The 16,588-nt window shown below is 34.8% G+C and overlaps 2 pseudogenes; both read left to right on the forward strand.

Moving 5' to 3' along the window:
- Nucleotides 1-11,755, forward strand: part of LOC118601741 — a 76,960-nt pseudogene extending 65,205 nt beyond the window's left edge.
- LOC118602036 lies at nucleotides 10,224-10,342 on the forward strand (annotated as a pseudogene).
- Nucleotides 11,756-16,588: the final 4,833 nt, after the last annotated feature.

The raw sequence follows: 16,588 nt of genomic DNA on the forward strand, positions 1-16,588 counted from the left end.
CTTATTCATCTTACACTATAATTTCCTATTTACTCACCAGTCTCTCTACTAGATTTTGAACTCCTTGAGTCTAGGGAACATGACTTTCTGCTCTTTCTTTCTTCAGCGTCCAGTTTAGTAGCCAATAAATATTGCTGAATGAGCAAATGAAAGCAGAGTTCTAACTGATCTCAGCTTCCAAAATCCATGGATACTACTAAAATTTTTTCTATCATATAAAGTTATTCACACTTTCAAGTGGAATTCAGACTTTGTCTATTGTATGACTCTACCTTCTAAATCCTATTCACCTCCCTACTATCCTGACATGTCATAAAAAATATTGAAATACCTGATCTCGCTTAATAAATATAAACATGAACATGAATTCTGGTCTTCAACCTGTCAGGTTACTTATTATTTTCTACTGGTGATAAGGCCAAAGTATCTTCCATTCTTTAATTAAAAAAAAATTTTTTTTATTATGACACATAATTTGTAAGAGTATGAATAGCATATAAGGGCATTTTAAAATAAAAAAAAAATAAAGCAAAATCCCATATATCAACCATATCACTCAAAAATTAGAACATATTAACATCTTTCAAGACCCTGTGGAACTTACTCAAATTTCAGCTCAGTTCCACCTCAGATGTAACTGCTAACCAAAAGTTTGTTTATTATTCTATTGCTTTACTTTTAAGTTTTAAATGTATAAGCATGAAATTTGACTAACATATTGTTAGTCTTTCATGTTTGGGGTATTTATATGAATAAAAACATTAAATATATTCTTTCGTGACCTTTTTCTCAAGGTTATATAGCTATGGTTCATTTATTTTCATTGTTTAAAAATACCATTAGTTTAGGTGTATATATATATTCATTATATATACATATACACACATATATGAATTTATACATATGCATAAATGTATATGTATCTACTTATCTATCATCTATCTCCTATTCTATCTCTCTCTATATCTATCTATCTATCTATCTATCTATCTATATCTATCATCTATCATCTATCATCCCCTCACTTCCCACATTCAGCATGTTTTTATTCAGGCCAATAGATTCAATCATTTCATAATTTTCCTTTTTATAGTGTTCTGTTTTGATATTTCCTCCCATTTTGACATTGTTAACTTCATAAAGTAAGTTGGAGGATATTTTCTTTTTTCTCTGAGAAGAATGGAATTTTCTGTTCCTTGAATGTTTAGTTGAGTTCACTTCTAAAATCAGGTGAGTCTGGTGTTTTTATTTGGGATAGTTTTTCAACTTCAAGTTCAAGTACATTGATGGTTACAGAACTGTTTAGGTTCTCTATTATATCTTGAGTCAGTTTTTGTCACTTACATTTTTCTGGAAATTGGTTCATTTGATGAACATTTTCAAATTTATTGGCATAAGTGGTTCATAATATTCTTAATATCTGTTTAATTTCTCCTGTATATTTTTATGTCTATACATAAAATTAGCCAAGAGGTCCATTTTATTATTTCAAAGAGCCAATACTTATCTTTGTTTATCGAATCTATTAATGAAATTCAATTTTATTATTTTTGGATTTATCTCTATTTTCTTCTTTTTTTTTTCTTTTCTGGTTAGGGAAGTTATTACTTTTGTTTGTCTAATATTTTAAGTTGGAAGCTTAGAGCATCAGTTTTCAGACTATGTATTTTTTAATATGTACTTGTAATTCTGTGCATTTTCTTTTAAATACCACTTTTTCTATATCTCACACATTTGATATGCAATATTTTTCTTAAGGTTCAGTGCTAAATCTTTAAAATTATTTCTACAATATTTTTTGTACTTCTATTTTATGTTTTTTTCCTAATTACTTTCTCATTTCTTGAATTTTAAAATTGGTTGAGTTTGTTGTAACAGTAATAGTCATGGCTATTATTTAATATTTTCTCTATACCTATATTTTTGGTAGTAATTCTGGAAATTTTAATATACATATTTAACTTACAAAAGATAAATCCTCTGGAGTAATTTTTATCCTGTCCAAAGTACATCTTTTATCATTTTTTAAAGTAAAAATCTTTTGGTGAAAAGTTTACTCAATGAATTTTGTTTGTTTAAAATTGCCTTCATTTCCTCTTATTCTCAAAAAAAGTTTTTTGATGCATATATAGTTCTAGATTACATTTTGAAGCTATTATCCCACTGTTTTCTAGCTTCCAATAAGAAGTCAATAGTCAAATTGCCAGGTATTTTTAGATTTACTATTTTATCTCTTTGACTGCTTTTAAGGTCTTTTCTTTCTCTTCAGTATTCTGTAGTTCTGTTATGGTACAGATAAATAACTTGTTTGTTTGTATTATAAAGTTAGACATTCACTTGTCTTCCTTATTCAATATTTGTCTTTCATCAGTTTATTAAAACTCTCTTAATTCATCCCTCCAAATATTTTCTCTCCCTCATTTTCTCTCTCGTTCTGTAATTTCAATTACACGTGTGATAAACTTGCCCTTTATCTTCCTTATTTCTCAACTTTTCTATTTTCCATCATTTTGACTTGTTACAGTCTCTCTACATGTTTATTTCTATATTCTAGTTCACTAACAGACTCTTAATTTACATCTAATTTTCTGTTTATCCAATTCATTGAGCTTTTATACTCTCATTCTAAGAAATTCTGTTTCTTTTTCCAATTGATTTATTTGTTTTTTTTATTGCCTTTATGTTCCTTTTAATAAGCTCTTTTTAAAATGGTATAAACATATTTACTGTTCTGTATCTGATAATTTTGTGTTTATTATCTGTGATCTGATTTGTTTTTTTGGGTATTTGATAATTTTTCATTGCAAGATTATTTTCTTCCGATGCTATTGATATAATAATTTAAGGTCTAGTTAAAGTGGGTTCCTCCAGGAAAAGTAATCTTTTACTCCTACTAGGTTCCTAGAGGCCCTACTAATGAGTACCACTCTAATTTAAATGAGTATTCTTCTAAGGCATTCATGTAGTATGAATACTGGCCTCGCACCAACATGTAGCTAGAATTTTAAGGGAAGATTTTTTTTTTGACCAATAGCTAAAGTAGGAAAGCAGTCTTGCTTCCTTCTTTCTTTTCAAACAGTCCACCTAACCCCCAAGATACTGAAGATCACTTTGGGGGAGTCCTAGTTTTGTGTCTTTCTGTGGGTATATTTGATTCAAACTTCCATGTTATTCAGGACCCAGGATTTTGACTTTGACCCAGCAAAGCTCTTTAAATCCCAGTGTGTGGGCCATGTTGAATTAGCACATGCCTCCAAGGTAAATGCCATATTAGTAGTTGCTTGTTTCTATAGATTTTCTCTTTTCCTGGATTTTTCAATAAGCTATGAAATTTTGACCATGCCTTTCAATTCATTTAAAACCTTTCAGTGTTGTGCTTTTTTTACTTTTAAATGAAGGAACGTTATAGTAGGTGATCTTCTATGCTATGATTCTTTCAAATATTTTTTGAATTAATTTTAATATGGTTTTTAAAAAACCTTCTAACTATATATTTTAGGGATGAATTAGTTGGTGACGTTGATGATAAAGAGAGAAAGTGGCATGCTACACCTTATGAAGAGTGCCCTGGGGGGTTTCAGGGAAAGGGCTGTCCACCCACACAGACTAGCAGTCAGTGCTTGAGAACAATTGTTTCATCCTGAAATGAGGAGGTGCACTCCATGGAATGACTTGCAACTTCGTCATTTCATAAACAAAAACCAAATGCTGGTGAGGGCTGACGGGTTGCTTCTCCCAGGTAACATCTTGCATATTAAAAGAAATCACCTCAAGACCATACCTTCACAAAAAGTAGAGAGTTAAAATGTGGAAATGCTTTTCACTCCAGCAAAACTTATTTGACATTATTCAAATTATGCCTACAGGGTACGGCCAGTCCATAGATATCAGTACTGAGGCAGAGATGCCAATATGTCTCCATGTGAAGCTGATGATGTTGACCCATTCATTCTAGAAAAAGTACAGCTTCGTTCTTTTAGGTATCTCTAGGAATTAGTGACCATAGTTAATAGGGTGTCATAAAAAAATGTACAACAATATTGGTACATAAAAGAAAAATTAAATAGATTGAACTAAAGAATTGCCATTGTAATCATTTTCTTATTCTCCCTTCATAGACCTTGAGTAAATGGAGCTGCTTTCTTTGCTCTGTGAAGATAAGTGATTTCACTCCCCAGTCTCAACAGCATGGTACTGATGAACAGCTGTGAATAAATCAAGTACAGACTAAATATACAAGAGAGCAAATGATTTTTAAGCTCAATAGCCCACAAATAATAACCGTAATTAAACTCAATAAAGAAAAAGGAAAGGGAAAAGATGCAGAGTGAAAACAAAAACAAAAACAAAAAACCCCACCTCAACAGCATAACCTGTAAAGGCTGAAGGAAACCTGCAGAGCACCAGAGAATTGCCTAGCCAGTTTGCTTTGTATTCACCATAATTGATCATTTTATATGTCAAACATTGTTTTATGCCCCCAAGGGATCTAAAGTCTAAATTCATGGTCAATATGTCCTTAAATCTATTTACTGGATTTTTGGAGTGATAAAAATGAATGGGAGGATTAAAGCACACCTCAAATTTCTTTTGACTTCTTCTTTTGGGGGTAGTCATTTTAGCAGGCAATTTTCTGCATTTAATAGAAACACAGTACCTGAAAGTGTCTTTACTAGGATAGTTTGTCATTTCCCTTGTTTGCTCCTAGCTTTTTCTTAACATGTCTTACTCTGATATTATTTATCTAGTGTTTTTTCCCTGGGCTCATTTTCTTGTCTTCCTGTCATTTTTTGTGGGATGGGCCTGACAGTTTGTTGATGTTCTTATAAAACCTGACCATTGTATTTTCCAGATGCAACATTTAGAGCATATTGAGAAGTCACAAGAAACATATGCACATAGCAGTTGTAGTTTGCTCCATAGAGTGCATGGAAATAGGCATTTTCAGTAGCTACTTCTGACATATGAATATGAAAGAAAAGGTTTATGTTCCTGATTCCTCCCTCGAAAAGCATCTTTCCCAATGTAAATCTGATCAATTTCAGGAAGCTATAATAATCTAACTGCAGTTAATAGAGTGTGTGATAAAGATGTGAACAAAAATCAAATCAATGCAATGCAAAGGGTGATGACCCTATTTTGTTCGTAAGTGATGAGAAATATAAACCTACTTCTCTCTTTTGTGAAGTAAATCGAATAAATTGAATAAAGTCATTTTAAATCAGCCAATGATAATCTCTTTCTGATGTGGCCATGACATTAGCCGGAATGATAGCAAAAGGGATTCAATTCAAATTGAAAATAGTCTGAACCAACAGTATTTTATCGTCATTAAATTTTCTATTGTGCAAGAAGCTGGCATTCGACTCTGCAGTGTACTGAATAACCTCCACAGATTTTTGTCAGGGTTTTATGATCATTTTGGAGACATGATACAACAAAAAAGGCCAAGGTTCTCAAGACCCATGATCCTAGATTCAAATATTCCCATGGGACCCATATGACTATAGTCAAGATACTTATAATCCCTGAGATTCCTTTTCCGAAAATGAGGATATAGTAAATACTTAGGGGATTTATGCAGAGGATTCAAAATCATATATCTGTATAGCAATTTGAATATAAATCATGTAGAGGATGCAAGACTATATATAGTTTATATACCATAGTTTTATATAACATATTATACATATAACATAGTAAATTTCTTGGCACACATTAGGAACTCAGTGCATGTTTTAAACACCAGCCCTACTCCCTCTCTACTTGCATTTTAAAAATAATAGCTAATGTCAATCAAACACTTATTATATACCAAATCATTTATTCTCATTGTGTACTTTATTTCTCGGCGTTTATTATATCTATTTGTGATCTTAAGCCACTTTGCTTTTCATTCACCACTTTGCATTCACTTTTACTGTAAAATGACTTTTCCAAAGATATGCTACTAAGGAGACTCAGAGGGAATATAACTCAAGTTTGTCTGACTTTGCAACCCACATTCTTAACGACACTTACACTTACTTCTCTGCTTACATAACATACTGAAGAGAGAAAGCAGGTTTCCTTCTGTCAGCACTGCTCTCTATTCCTGCACAATCTGTTTGCTTGATTCCTGGCCTCAATGGACGACCTGCTGGTTCTCAGAACATCTATGGCCTATATTAGCTATGTATTGCTGTCTAACAAATTAGCACAAAACTGAGTGGTTTAAAACAATACATATTTATCATCTCATAGTTTCTGTTGGTCAAGAATCTTGGCATGACTTACTTGTATCCTCTGTTTCACAGTCTCTCTCAGGCCTGTAATCAAGGTGTTAGCCCAAGGTCTGCAGTCTCACCTGAAGGTGCAACTGGGAACAGACCTGCTTCCAAGCTCACTCATTAGTTGTTGGCAGCATTCAGTTTTTTGTTAGCTACTGGACTGAGGCCTCAGATCCTTACTGGCTGTTGCTTAGAGACTACTATCAATAGGATGAATTGTGCCCCCCAATCCCAATTCATATATTGAAGCTCAAACCTTGAATGTACATTTGGAGATGGGGCCTTTAAGGAGATAATTAAAGTTAAATGAGGTCATCATGACGGGGCCCAAATCTAATGAGACTAGTGTCCTTTTAAGAAGAGAAAGAGACACCAAAGATATCTGTCTGTCTGCCTGTCTCTCTGTCTCTCCATGTGTGCACAGAGGAAAAACCATGTGAGAACACAGTGAGATGGTGGCCATCTGCAACCCAAGAAGAGAGGTCTCACCAGAAACCAACCCTGATGGCACCTTGATCTTCGACTTCCACTTTCCAGAACTCTAAGAAAATAATTTTCTGTTATTTAAGGCCTTCAATCAGTGGCATTTTTTATTGCAGCCCAGGCAGACTATTATAGCTATCTTTAGTTTCCTGATATGTGGGCCTTTTCATTAAAGTGTATAAGCTGAGAAAGCAATAGAGTCTGCAAGCAAGATAAAAGTCAAAGTATTAGAAACCTAATCAGAGAATTGACATCCCCTTCAGGTTAAGCCATTGTATTGTTTAGAAGCAAGTTACTCAAAACGAGGAGATTCTACCAGGCTGTGAACACCAGGAGGTGGGGATCATTGGACCTACCTTAGAAGCTGTGTACCACACTCCCTGACCCTTAGGCAGCATGCATGAGCTTCTCTCACTTTAGAGCTAATGGCAGCTCTTGAGCAGAAAGTTCCCTTTCACTCTGACCATGCTATTACTTCCTCTTCGTTTAGTCTTTTGGAATTATTTTATGAATTGATAGGGATACCTTTCTCAGAGGTCTCTTCCTTGAGTATAAATGAGAAGTGAAGTAGGGGCCTGTCTACTCTGAGGGTTCCTTTTCTCCCATTTCATATATTTTATTTATTTTATTTTTTTAATGACTTTGGCCTGGACAGGCCAGGTTTGGGCATATTTCTCATTCCCTCAACTCTCTTTCCTCTTTCTCTCTTTTTAATCTGTTAGGACTGAAAATAGCTTCTACTTTTCTTTTTTTTCTTCATGTTGGGAAAGAGTTCCATTTTGTAAAATTCTATAATCACATGGCCAGGATTACCTCTTGATATTTTAAATGTGAGAAAGATGATAAGAAAATAAACACAACCCCCCTTTTATAGATGAATCCTAGCTTTCACTATTGTCTTGCTGTAGACTTTAAAATTCAAACGAGATGGCAGAAGCGAAATCTTAACTGTTTGGAGTCATGTTGTAACTGCTGTCTTTCCTTTTGACACTCCCCAACCATTGGTCTTGAAGTAGGTACATACTTCAGGTGACAAGGAAAAAAAAGGCAATATAAAGATTTTTTAAAAAAACAAAAACACTGATATTTTTTAAAACATTACTTTTTGCAGGGATTTTCTTATACAGAGAAGGTAGAAAAGACCTATCATTTAAGGAATTTGTCTAGCTCTTTGTATACAAAGCTTTTCTGGACAAAAGTTGTATGTGTAGGGCACCGCTTGGAGCGATGCCAATCCACTTTAACAATATCTAACAGTACAGCTGTTCCCAGGCTAATAGAGGGACTGGTGAAACTGTAGTATCATATTTGAATTAATTTCAGTTTCTTAATCAGTGATTAGGAAGAGTGTCAGGATTTTAGCAATACCGTTTCAAAAAGCATCGGAGCACATAGCCCTCCAGGCCACATGGGCATGAGCCAGAGCCTCCACGCTGCCTATCACCTGGAACATTCACAATAACCTTGGAAGCACAGATGCTGGGGCACAAGACCAACTCAGAGGACATTGTTTTTGTGTCTGCTTCCTTACAGGTGCAGAGGCAGGCTGAGCAAGCATTGGCCTATTGTCTCAGGGGAGATTGGCAGATTTTTTTTCTGCCCAGAAAAATGGAAATTATATATTAGAAAGATCTTTGAAGAATTTATATTAGAGACCGGATTTTCCATGATGTACTAAGTTTGTAACTTATTTACACAACTCAAAACATCCAGAATTTTGTTGAACCTTTTGAACACAATGGGAAAATGGCTCCTGGGGTCTGGATTATGAGTATGACATACAGCTCTATGCAATAAAGCTCATAAAATTATAAATCTATTTGTACCATGCTATGACAATGTCACATAGATTTGAATTAATGCAAGTAGAATGTTCAGTAGAATATATTTGTCTTTCTTGGGATTTGGGGAACACGCCTATGTGCTATTTCAGACAGTGCCAGTGGTATCATGCATCTGTGCATTCTTTCAACCATTCAAGATTCAACACACATTTACTGAGTAATAAGTACTTTTCAGGTATTGTCGAAGGCAGCAAAAAATGCAGGCAGATATATACTGGATAGCAATTCTGATTGAACGATAGTAGAAATCTACTTCTTCATTCAAAGCCTGACAAGGCAAGTTCCTTAAAAAATGAGTTAATTATTTGCCAAGAAAGGAGATAACATCTCTAATAATGATTTTTTTTTCTGTTAGGAAAGTTTATTTAATTATCTGATGTTGCCTACATATGTAGAAGCAGATATTTCTACAGATAATCATCATCTCTTTAAAAATTTTAGAACTGGAAAAAATTTTAAAGACCATTTACTTGAGTTCTTTAGAGAATAGAGTTCAGTAGATTTTGAGATTGAGTGAGAAAGATTAGGCTCATTTTATCTAATCCCATTATCGATTTGGCTCAGAATTGGCCTTACTAGAACAATGTTAATTAAACTACAAAACTACCCTCGATCTATTATTTCTCACCCCAAAACATACCCCTTTGCCCATAGGAAAATTTAAAAAGGAGTAAAGTCAAGAAAATAAAACAGCCAAGTAAAATTTCACCTTATCTGACTACATAGAAAGAAGAGATGTTTTGGTACATATTCTCCAAAGATGTCCGCCATCAATTCCTTTTCTCCTCATATGAACATGTTGCCCTTTACATTAAAATATTGAGTGTGATTTTCCATCTCTTGAATATAGGATAGATTTAGCAGCATGCTTGAACAACAGGTAGTTGTGAAATGATCTTCACAGACTTCCCAGGTCAAGTCACATAATGCCTTGGAACTTCTTCCCTGCATCTTTTGGAAGCCTTGCTCATGGGTACTTCCTCTGGAACTCAAGCACCATGCTGTCAGAAGCTCACACTACATGTAGAAAACATGTGCCTAGTTCCTCTAATTAAGAGCCAAGCTGAACTCTCAACCAACAACCAGCATCAACTATGACTCTGTTGAGCTTTCAAATGACTCCAGCTTCAGCTGCCATTTGACAGAACACACATGAAAAATCCCAAGCAAGAACTACCAAAATGAGCCAAGTCAATTCAGTGAACCACAGAAAATAGTTGTTTTAAGCCACTGTTTTGAGGTTGCTATGCAATTTCAGCTATGTCCACTCTGGGCCTAATCAATAATTTAGGAATAAACCTAATCATTCTTGCTAAATCTTATGGAATTTATTGAACACTGTTCTTCAAAGAGCTAAATTAGATTATCTTAAAATTACTTCTAATTCTATTATTCTCTAAGAAAAAGATGACTTGTTTTTCTGCAGAAATATCATGTTAGAATAGATGATCACTAGTCTTCAGGACTGGATTTGTCACCGTAGTTACAATTGGTTAAAAATGCAATTAATTGTAATAGAAATTGTTCTTTTAATTTTTACAAAAATTTTCTCATAAAGATCCTAATTCTCTGTCTGGACATCAAACATCACAACCCATAGGTCATTCATCTTCAATCAAGAATTGTAGTCTACAGCAATGCTTCCCTGAACAAGCCCAATCTTGTTTGATTTTGGAAGCTAAGCAGGGTCGGGCTCGGTTAGTACTTAGATGAGAGACCACCTAGGAAGACCAGGTGCTGTAGGTGTAAAAAATAATAATAATAATAATAATAATAATAAAATAAAAATAAAGCATGAAATTATAGTTTATATTACAGTAAGAGGTAAAATCAGAAATTAAGGAAAATTATTGTACGTGGACAACATTTCTTATATTCCCTTTCTACTATCAAACTTGTTACTCTGTAGACTAAGATAACAACCTTTTACATCTTTGGTACCTTTTGAGTTACCTTTATTTGGGGCATGTTTGCTTCATACTATCTTTAAAGAAGCAGCATGTATAAGGTACTTTGAACTCAGAATTGGGTTAAAATTCCAATTTTGTAACATCCTCAGTTATATGATCTTAGGTAATTCCCCCCCCCCCTCCCCGGCAAAAGAAAAAAAAATAGTAGCATGGTAGTCCCAAATCTTTAGAATAAAATGATTGAAAAATTATTTAAAACTGTACTTTCTTGGGTTTGTAAATTCTCTTGTAATTTCTATCAGTAGAGTGTTCAAAGAACTTCATGGTGAGGCCAAGCTGGTTGTTGTGGATGGTAGTAAGATCTTTGTTCTTAGCGACAAGGAATACTGCAAGAGATACTTTCTGTTCTTTTTCCTGGCTATAGTACATCTCTGAAGACAGCATCTTTGCCTTTAAGAAGTTGTATTCTCCCTACCAGAGTTCTTGCCTTCTCAGGAAAACCAGATTCTATTTTGCTTCTGGAATCTGAAAAGAAAAATAAGAAAAAAGAAAGGATTTCTTGTTAAGCCAGTCCTATTGTATTGCATTTGGATTTTCTTCTTTGGTTCCCCACTGTTCTTGCAAAACTTTGGAGCTGACCTAATGTAGCTTTCAAAAAGAGCCAGTTTAATTGAATGGTTCTATGTACATTTGCAGTTTTGCCTCTCCTAGCATCATCCGAGACACTGATACAGAGAATTCAGTAGGACTGGTCAACTTTTAAAACCTACTCTAGCCCACTCCATGTCTGTGGCATCAGGTGGCAACATTTTTAGTTGTGGTGCAGAAAACGATAAGGTTTGAATCTTTAGGGTGACATGAGTCTAGTGTGAACAGGAACTGGGATCTAAGGGCCACAGTTTGAGAGTGTCTTAGATCTGTTTTCTGCCAGAATTCTATTTGCTGCTTACTGAAGGGAATGATGGGAAGATAATGATGGGATGTAAGCAGTGAAGTTGAGAAAAAGCAGGAGTCCTACAAAACATACCCAGAGGAAGAAAACTAAAAGAGCACATTATACCAAGCAGAATAGAAACACTAATGCTTTAGTAACAGATGAAGAACATGGCAAAATTTTACCAAAGCTAGTATTGAACATGAAGAAAAAGCGAACTGGCTCTTGAGGACAGAAAACAAAGGGATACCAAAATATATCAGTAGCCGATGAGTAACTAGTTGCATATCTGTATATCCCTTAAATGAATTTTAAATCCAACAAAAACATTTGAAAAAATGTAAGGGGAAAAAAAACCCAACTTTTGTCTCTTTTTCAATATTTGGTTTCTAATATTGGAAGTTTTTATTAATCAATATTTAGCCTAGCTGATAACAGTTTATAGACATAAATGAGACGGTTATACATATCCTTGCTGTTTTAGCAGACCTACTCTGAAGGTTTGCTCATGGTATGGCAATGAGAATGCCCAATATTTTCCTCTTAGGCTTTCTACTAGCCTGATATTTCAGATTTTGGTGAGGAATTTGAGACATCATTTCATAACCGTGCATTAGGTAGGATTTTGTCATCTAGGAAGAAACCTTTTGGAGAAATGTACCCTTGAGTATTTATTTTGCATTACAGAAAAACTCTATAAATATAAGTATTATAGTCAGTATTCCTTTGCAGCTCATAATCTCTTGAGCCAGATTATTTTCATAAACAGCTATAGGGAAGTAAAGACGAGACCAAGTACACAATGAATTTTCAATAAAGAATTTTAGGGCCACCCAAATACAACAAATATTATTCATGAGAATAGGATTGCCGTTCAATAAAGATTGCTGAAGCAGAAAATAAGCAAGGGCTCAGCATCTTTTCAAACTGGTCACTATGTTTACTATATACCCTTATTACCAAAAAGAAAGAGAAAAAGTTGATTTCCATTTTTGCTGAATATTGGCCTCTTTACAATACTGGAAAGTAGAAAGACGTATTTATAAAGATAAATATAACCCTTTGTCTTTTCCTTATTGGGATGCGCCAGAAAGACAGGGTGAAGATACGTGATAAATTCAGAACATTTTTTTCCATCAATGTAGAGTTGGGGGGTAGTGTAGAAATTGATGGTGGTGGTAGTTCTGGATCAGTCTGTGGATTATATTAGATATATGCCCAGACGATAAATGTTGCTGTTTAAAAGTCACACTGCCGTAAGTTGGGCTCATGGGAAATAGACTCTGAGACAGAGGTATACATGCCTGAGGTTTGTTAAGGGGTACTCTCAGAAACAACACCTATGAGAACATACAGGATGCAGAGGAAGAAACTGAATTGCAATGCATTAGCAACAGGGGACACAGCCAATTCCCTGGGGATACTCTGGAGCTGAAACGACCTTTTAGAAAGGTTCCAGAATTGAAGAAAGAGGGAAAGCCTTGTGCCCTGCCTCTGCCAGTTTTGGCTGCCCCCATCCCCTGGGAAGGGATGTGGCTTTTGTTGAGGCAAATTCCTCCTGTAGTGGAGGGCATATATGTAAGTGGTTACATTCAAAATTCCTGACAGGTAATGAGAATCTTGATTCCGAAGAAGGAATCCAGGTGACATCCCAGCATCCGCTATTTATATTATTAAATTTGAGCTCTGTGGTGTACTAAGGGACAGGCCACAGTTTTTACTGGTTTAGAAAAGTTTACGATTAAGGTGTGGGTGAAAGTTAGTATCATTGTTTTGGTTCTATATGTTTATCCTCATCATTTCAGAAAAGGTGGCTATTTATAGGGTCTTTCCTTAACATGAATCCTCATCTTAAACATTCGAATGCTTCATAGTCAGTTGAAGAGAGAATAAAATTGGTCCTGTTGGTTTTAAAGTTATTCAGAAAAGAAATTTGTGATAGAGATATAGGCTCTTTAACATCTATGGACAAAGACTAGATGCCTTCGTTTCCCCTCAGTGATTTTTCCCTTGCCCTTAATAATATGTGGCAGTTTATACTCACAAATTTGACAAATCTGCCTTCTAATAGCTTCTAAATATGATGGATATAATTGAGACATTATAGAATTAGATATATAGATAAATACATTGTCAACCCTTAAATTTGACAGTTTTGTGTGCAAAAATTTTCTACCCAACTCAAAACACACATTTGTCAGAAATGTATATGTAAACCTGATAAAAATTATGTCTATAAAATTCATACTCTGTAATATATATAAACTGACATATATCTAGAATGTTGTTCATATACATCACCATTTTCTCTTAGTAACATATTTCATCTCTGCCTCTGGAACTTCACTGAAATGACAATACACTCTGAAAGTCAATAAGTGACACACATGGGAAAGTACTACATTCCTGGCAGATCAAATAAAGATAACAATAAAACTAATGAGAAGGTACTTGAAAGATAAGTGAATTTTGAGGCACCTGCATTTCCTCCTCAACAAAAGAAAGCATTCTAAGATGTTCTGAATTGAGACACAGTTTTTTTTCTTTCTTTTCTGAGTAAGCCCCGATTGGTATTTTTTCCTAAACCAAACCTTTCTCAGGCTCATTGAGGAATTTGTTCTGGCAAGAATTGCCTCTTCCAGTAATAGGAGCCAACAATTTTATAGAGCCTTGCACTGACTCTGCATCAGTGAAAGTCTTCATAAAAGTATTGTTATAAAAGTACATAAAATACACAAAGGTAAGAAATACATTTTGACAACATGGAAAGAGACGAGTAAAAGAGAGCCATGGAGTCTCTTTCTCTGTACACTGTGCAAATTAAATAGGTTCTGCTTGCAAACAAACAGCTAAACAATGAGATAGACATTCATTCCTTACGTATTCCCATCATTTATCACTGGATTACTAATAGAAGTAAAACCACAAGTAGCTAATGTACTACAGCACTCAGAAAACACTGAAATACCTATGGATGTGTGAGTATATTACTCTATTCAACTCTATGTCCTAAGGCTAAGAAGTAATGTTAGTTTTCATCCACACTAGAAAAAAAAAATTAGGATGTACGTAAATTGTAGTTCTATCTGCACTCCTTACCCATGCCAACAAACAAATATTTAACTGAACATTTATGTATCAGAAAATATGCTAAGTGCTGGCCATTACTATGGCGAGCAGACGAGATGTGGTCTGTGTTCAGGAAGCTACTAAGCAACGGTACTATCTTACTTTAAAAAATAATAACCTTATAGAACTCTAATAGGTCAAGAAACAATGGAAATATTTCATAATTTCAATATCACCTTTAAGGAAAGAAAAATAATGTACCCTCCACCCTCCTGAGTTCTTGGCTGAGAACTGTCACAAAAGACAGATTGACAAAAGAAAAATAAAGAGAAGTTTATTAACATGTATACTTCATGTATACTTGGGGGATATCCAGGAAAAATGAGTAAACTCTCTGAAGTGGCCCAGGTCCCTACTTTGAATACTATCTTCAGCTAAAGGAGAAAGGTGTCGGACTGGGGAGAGGCCAGTTATGGGAGGTTACCAGGAAAAGCACAGTAAACAAGAGTGAGGTTTGTTATGCAGATTTAAGTCTCTGCCTTCTCTATTGATAAGTTTCTTGTGACTTTGAGTCATTCTTCTCTTCAGGTTACAAAAAGGGAAACACAAATGTAAATTTCTTTTATAAACATAGATTTCTCCTCTAAATAAACAATAACTCCTACTCTGTTTTCAGAACTTCTTTTGTGTCTGCTTTTTCAAAATAATCAACTTAAAATAATCCAAATGCCAAAGACACGTATTTTGAGGTAACGTATTCTGCTACCTTCACAGTCATATAGTCTTGTAGCTTTGCATGTGAGATAGGCCACATTTTTCAGGTGAACAAATTCGGTAGGTCAGTTAGCACTTCTTCAAACCTCGGTTTTGTCATCTGTATAGGATAGTTAATAATATCTATATAGGAGTGTTATTCTGAGGAAAACATATGATAATATATTTTAAAATTTAATGTTATTCCTCGAGGTACAAATATATGTTTGTTCTGTGTATTTTCTTTTTTCTCTACTCTGTGTGGGGAGGAAGACATTTTCCTCTACCCTTGTAGGTTATTTTGATTGGTCTAATAATTAAATCTACATTAGACGGATAAACAAGAAAAAAGAACCACATTAATATATCTGCATAGAGAAACTCCATATGTGTGAGAGTCAGAGACCCTCACAGATATGAACAGTTCAGAGACTGAAAGATAAAATGAATTATATATGGCATCCTGAGTCAAGGAATGAGGTAAGAACCCTGGAGTTTCAGTGAGGAGGAGGGTCATTTGCAGCTCTCTTAGAACAGGTGTTCATTACGTAGAAGCTTGCTCTGCTCTATAGATAGGTCATAAAAAGTTATTTCTGGTGATAACTCATATTATACCCAAGATCCCAAATTTAAATTATTTAGATTTGGTATACGTCAGAGGTGAAAGTTTCTGATGAGTTTGTTGGGTCTTGAGTGCCTTTAGCTCAAAATAATTTGCATGCCAAAGTAGCACATCTTAGAGAGGCTTGTTTAGATCCCTGCATCTGCCAGTGGTACTCTGTGAGCTATTTTTTTTTTTTCTTTTTAAACTCATCCAAAGGCAGAAACAAATATTAATAGAAACCTTTGCCCTAAGGGCTAACGAGAAAGATTTGAAAGGGATGTAAGGTTGCAGAGTAAGTGTTTCTCTCTCAAAGCCTGGATGATACTGAGTCTGAGTAAAGGGGAGGAAGTAAAGATGGTTCTAAGACTGGAGCTGAGAGATCTGAGTCATTGATGAGGCAGAGGTGAGAAGGATTTTTTAAGAAGATAAGGAAAGAAGTGAAAGGAAATCAGAGCTGCTGAGGTATCCTCCTAAGTGGGGCTCCCTCCCCCCTATTTTTTGTGGACGGGGTCTACCGTCTACTAGTCCTGGATACCTGTAAACTTCCTTGGCAGACTAGAAATTTCCTTGAGAAATAAGGACATGAAAGGAGAAACTTTATTTCTCAAACAAGGTGGAATTTAGAATTTCTTTCTGAACTGGGGCAGTGAGAGACACATCACAAATGTTACAACTAATTCAGTAAATACATATTAAAATGTAATGAATATATTGATATTTTT

This window comes from Rousettus aegyptiacus, unplaced genomic scaffold (assembly GCF_014176215.1).
Source record: "Rousettus aegyptiacus isolate mRouAeg1 unplaced genomic scaffold, mRouAeg1.p scaffold_m13_p_4, whole genome shotgun sequence".
NCBI lineage: Eukaryota > Metazoa > Chordata > Mammalia > Chiroptera > Pteropodidae > Rousettus > Rousettus aegyptiacus.